Below are 6,000 nucleotides of genomic sequence, written 5' to 3'. Positions count from 1 at the left end.
AGCAAACAGAAGAATAAGTTGTCAGTATAAGTGTAGATCTAGCATCCCTTCGTCTCTTTTATACCATTCTTTATGTACAAGAACATGAATAAGGTTTATTAAGTCCAAAATATTTCAAAAACATTGAATACCAATAGTAAACTATACATTTTAACAGGCCTATATTTAGCTGTGAACCTAAATGAACACCTAGATTGCACATGCATTCAAAACATGCTAAATGGATATATTTTTCTTAGAGCAATTTATGAACTAGTCAGAAATTACTACCTATGTATTTTATGCACTATGCATTACAAAGTAGCCTTAAAATTTAAATTCAAAATTCCCCAACCAAGACTGCATTGGTTAATGTAATTCTGAAATCAAGCAACACATTCATGAGATTTACGGAAGCAAACAGCTCCAGATATGTTGGATTGATCATGAGCGACATGTGCCACAGTTCACGCAGACATTAGAATTGTTGTCAATCCTCTGCCCTCTGTAAATGCCTATGAGCTAAAGTTTTCACGGCAATCATGTCTGTTCGTGAAATAATCCCATTTGCCTAGTGTATAGGATTTATTACCTTATCAAGATGGTGGTAGACCCTGAAAGTGTTACTGCCATAGTCCATGTTTGTCAAGGTCAATATAAGATTAAGTTTGATAATGTGTAAGAGCGTGAGGTTCGCCAGGGAAGACGAAATTACTGTAGACAGCGGTAAAAGTCGCTTACTGACAATCCGACACATTTGGGGATGTACTTTCTGTTAGTTTCACAGCTGTGTTGCTCGATCTCAGAGTGTTACATTCTGCATCTAAGAAACATTTACTGAACATGAAAGTGTTGTTGTTGTTTCAACGAGTCCGCTGCATCTACGTTGTCGAAGTATTGTATTTTAACACTAAATATGAGTTTCATGCAAAACACACGTGAGTATATAGATACATGGTTATTTCTAATCCCTCACCTCAATCACGCAGATGTCATGAAAAGAAAAAGACGACAGCTTTTGTGGAAAACAGGCGAAACTGCTACATGACCCCATACGCGGCCATGACATTCCTCCGTGTGCGATTCACCCGCTAGGAGGCGCTGAACTGGAAAGGGGCGAATTAAGACGCACATCCCACCCTCCCAAGTGCCATCCAAATATAGGCCCACATGTATATGGAATACATAATGAGTATGATACTCGTTTGGATAAATGTACCATTTGTTTGATATCTTTTCGTATTTTGTATTTGAAACCGCCCCGCGACTTATGTGACGTGCAAGTGATCGTGGAGTGGTGTTGTGAATAATGAGGTCACACGGCCATTCGCCTCGGCTGCTGTTGCTGTAATGTCAAGGTCGCCGAAGAGAACGTCTGATACTTCCTGTGAAGAACATGGCGGCGATGTGACAGATCCAAACTGTCATCTCGTTGGAATAAAAGTCTATTATTTTGACATGGTTGAAAATCTCAAGGCTGGTACTGTGGTGAAAAGTTTGGAGTGTGGAGGTGTTACCAGCTACATGTAGAGAGTGGTAAGTGACAGACGAAGTGTAAAGTGCGTATAAAGCCCACTGTGCGAACAACTAACCCACAACAGGGAACGTGTTTTCATTGGAAATCAGAAACCTATTTACGATCAGGTCTGTTAGATTTGTGCATAAATACATCGAGACTGTTTGTATATTTAACGTTGTGACTTCTAGTAATGGAAATGAATACCAGTACATGATAAATGAAGCACTACCACAATAAACGCATGTACGGTATTGTAAGCCTATGTGGTGGCTGCAGACTTCAAAGGGTCAGGTTCTGATTTGTACAGGGTTATGTTTCAGAGTACATGACCTGCCTCGTGTCTCGTAATCGGATGCAAACAAAATGAAACTGGGGTTACCATATTCCTTGACTTATGTGCTAGAGCCACGAGCCTGTTCAGCAATGATTCTGAACTGAAATACTTCAGAAATTATGGAAGCTGTTATTAATCAGTGCTTATTAAAGTTTGATAAAAATACAACCTTAGATAGCCAAGAAATCACTTTTAATATTGGTTAAGGTCTAGTTCATAGCCAAGAAGTAGTCCATAGTAAAATAACTGTATGGGAACAGAGCCATAAATATGAACCAAAACTTACGTATTATGGGCATAATTCAGGTGAATTACATTCACTGATGCTTCATGGTCTTCTGAACAGTTTTTATAGTGCCTATGAAAGAGACGAGTTCTTGGTACTTCTGCCTGTGGGTGTTGGCGGAACTCCCGAGAACTGTGTTATTCATTGATATTCAAGAGTCTATAATGTTATATTGACTTTGTCTGTCAGTCTCTATCTCTGTTCGTCTGTATTCATGTCTGGGCTATATCTCAAGTTGTTTTCCAGGTGCAGTTTTAATTTTTGTTGGATACATAGCTACTGTTGTGATGATGTGGCGCAACTCACATTTGTCCATTTCTGTGGTTGTCATGTTAACCGAATCACCATTTTCCCTTTATATGCTATATAAATAGATATGATACTGTGTCTGTGCTACAACTCCAGTTGTTTTCCATGTGAAGTTTTTATTTTTGGTAAATACATACATCTAGATACAGAAATGATGATGTCACAACTCACATTTGTTTATTTCCATGGTTACCAAATTGCCATTTTCCCAATATGTATCATACAGATAGCTATGGCTTTATTCATGCACAGTTTTAATTTTTGGCGGATACAGGGGTAACAACATATGGCATCTCAGATTTTATCATGTGTGTAGTTATCATGGTAACCTGATAGTCAGTTTCTCTAGAGCCATTGTGTAAATTAAATAGGTATCGCTTCCTCTGAACTGCAAACCCAGGTGTTTGCTTATGTAGATTAGGTTTTTTTGATGGATACATGCATAGGTATGGATCAAAGGAAATTGGTATAAATATTTCTGTGGCCTCCATTGGTCATTAGTATCATCATCAAAGAAGTAATTTCCCTTAGAGATTATAATTGTAGCAATGCTGTTGTTATTCTGTTACATTTCAAACAAACGATTTGTTCGACTGTATATTGTGTTCACCTGAACTATTGTTATCTTATTTTGTGGCTCGTATGAGTGGTAATTCCATGATATTTCGCTTTTGTGCCCTACTCACAAATGTCACAACGACGTCATTTTACATGTGCTTCTATTGTTTTCCTGCACAATGCATGTGCACTGGTTGACCTTTCATGCCTTGGTACATCAACTCTCTGTCAAAGTGTCAATTTCTTGTCATTTTAAAAAACATCTGGCACATCTTTCTTCTAATTCACTGTAGGATGAGCTTTCAAAATAACATTATTGTCCACTTCTGTGTGTTGAGCTGATCTATAGATTGGAATACCTAAATATGGTTATGACATATTGTAGATGTCAGTTTCTCAACATGATAGAGGTTAATCGGGTAAACATGGCATCATGAGTAGCTTAAAACAGACCTTTTTTTTGAGTTCAACTGAGACTTTCATTGGAAATATTTGATACAGGCCATTGCCAATAGATGCAAAAGTTGCATACATCTGAATCTCGTAGCTTGTGCACAGACCATGTATTTGGGGATTTGGGGACGAAGTATAACGTATGCAGCAAGCTTTGCTGATGGGGTAACTAAATACAGTTACAATGTGATAATGGGGTGCACAAGTTGTCCGGGCTAAGGATAGCGTTTCAATAAATATAATCCATTCTCTTTGGGGGATAAATCTTAATTAAACAGCACTGAAGATTTCTAAATGCTTGGTGTAACACAAAAACTGGCCTTACTCTCATTTTGTCACTGATATTATTATACGAATTTGGTAAGCACATGATGTTAATTTGTAGAAAGAAACAGGCCACACTGTAAATGTTTATAGTCATTAGAAACTCCACACATTTTTAGATCCAGAACTGCAGCTTTCATTGGTTTATCTGTTGATAAAGAAATCTAACAAGAATTGGGCAGATAACTTAGCTATTTAGACATAGGTTCATGAATGTAGTAGATTGTGACTATTTGGTAGTCACATCTACCAAATAGTCACAATCTATTAGATTGTGACTAGTAGATTGTGACTGTATCTAGTAGATTGTGACTATTTGGTAGTATGTAGTATACGGTCTTCTCCCTAGTACTTCAGGCTATTACACAAGGTTTGTATGGGGCCTCGAAAGCCATGAAAAGCCTACAAATTCTGTGAAAAAGTCTGAAAGTTTTGTTCTCTGTTGGATCTCTTGTTGAGCTTGATACTTTGTTGCACGAAAATTTTGATACATGTATGTGCTAGAGAGGTTAGACCATGAGTGACCCTGACTACACCACATTATATCTGGTCTTCACCTCATTGCAATGTTGTGTAGTCCTCATCCATCAGAGTCTAACCTTTACATACATTTAAAATGCCAGGCAGTGTGTTTCATTGTGGAGCACAGAATTAAGAGATGCAAATATTCTGCCACTCTATTACACCATGTACACACGAGAAACTCCGAATAGGAGAATGCTTGAAGAGAGATTCTCCAAGAGAGGAAATATCCTAGACCATGTCCACATGGGAAACCCTGAAGAGGAGAATATGGGAAGAGAGATCTTCCAGGAGATGAAACATCCTACACCATGTCTGCGTGGGAAACTGTAAAGAGGAGAATACGGAAGGAAAGATCTTTCAGGAAAGGAAACATCCTATACCATGTCCACACATGAAACTGTGAAGAGGAGAATACGGGAAGAGAGATCCTCCAGGAGAGGAAACATCCCAGACCATGTCCGCATGGGAAACTGTGAAGAGGAGAATACGGGAAGAGAAATCCTTCAGGAGAGGAAACATCCTAGACCATGTCCACAAGGGAAACTGTGAAGAGAAGAATACGGGAAGAGAGATCCTCCAGGAGAGGAAACATCCTAGACCATGTCCAAACAGGAAACCCTGAAGAGGAGAATATGGGAAGAGAGATCTTCCAGGAGAGGAAACATCCTACACCATGTCCACACATGAAACTGTGAAGAGGAGAATACGGGAAGATAGATCCACCAGGAGAGGAAACATCTTATATCATGTCCACACATGAAACTGTGAAGAGGAGAATACGGAAAGAGAGATCATCCAGGAGAGCAAATATCCCAGACCATGTCCGCATGGGAAACTGTGAAGAGGAGAATACAGGAAGAGAGATCCTCCAGAAGAGGAAACATCGTAGACCATGTCCACACATGAAACTGTGAAGAGGAGAATACGGGAAGAGAGATCCTTCAGGAGAGGAAATATCCCAGACCATGTCCACAAGGCAAACTGTGAGGAGAAGAATATGGGAAGAGAGATCCTCCAGGAGAGGAAACATCCTTGTCCATGTCCACAAGGGAAAGTGTGAAGAGGAGAATACGAGAAGAGAGATCTTCCAGGAGAGGAAACATCCTACATCATGTCCACACGAGAAACTGTGAAGAGGAGAATACGGGAAGAGAGATCCTCCAGGAGAGGAAATATCCCAGACCATGTCCACAAGGCAAACTGTGAGGAGAAGAATACGGGAAGAGAGATCCTCCAGGAGAGGAAACATCCTTGTCCATGTCCACACGAGAAACTGTGAGGAGGAGAATACAGGAAGAGAGATCATCCAGGAGAGGAAATATCCTAGACCATGTCCACATGGGAAACTGTGAAGAGGAGAATACAGGAAGAGAGATCCTCCAGGAGGGGAAATATCCTACACCATGTCACATGGGAAACTGTGAAGAGGAGAATATGGGAAGAGAGATCCTCCAGGAGGGGAAACATCCTACACCCATGTCCACACGAGAAACTGTGAGGAGGAGAATACAGGAAGAGAGATCATCCAGGAGAGGAAATATCCTAGACCATGTCCACATGGGAAACTGTGAAGAAGAGAATATGGGAAGAGAGATCCTCCAGGAGAGGAAACATCCTACACCATGTCCACACATGAAACTGTGAAGAGGAGAATACGGGAAGAGAGCTCCTCCAGGAGGGGAAACATCCTACACCATTTCCACATGGGAACAT

The 6,000-nt window shown here is 40.1% G+C and overlaps 1 protein-coding gene across 2 annotated transcripts in view; it reads left to right on the top strand.

Annotated features, from left to right (window-relative positions):
• Positions 1–1,374: 1,374 nt before the first annotated feature.
• Positions 1,375–6,000, top strand: part of LOC135467795 (ras guanyl-releasing protein 3-like) — a 57,655-nt gene continuing 53,029 nt past the window's right edge. For both annotated transcript variants that reach the window (XM_064745647.1, XM_064745649.1), the window contains exon 1: positions 1,375–1,515. The gene's annotated coding sequence lies outside the window, so the exon portion shown is untranslated. The remainder of the gene's footprint in view (positions 1,516–6,000) is intronic.

This window comes from Liolophura sinensis, chromosome 6 (genome assembly GCF_032854445.1).
Source record: "Liolophura sinensis isolate JHLJ2023 chromosome 6, CUHK_Ljap_v2, whole genome shotgun sequence".
In the NCBI taxonomy this organism is placed as follows: domain Eukaryota; kingdom Metazoa; phylum Mollusca; class Polyplacophora; order Chitonida; family Chitonidae; genus Liolophura; species Liolophura sinensis.
Note: the sequence above shows the minus strand (reverse complement) of the source record. Positions and strands in the feature narration are given on the sequence as shown.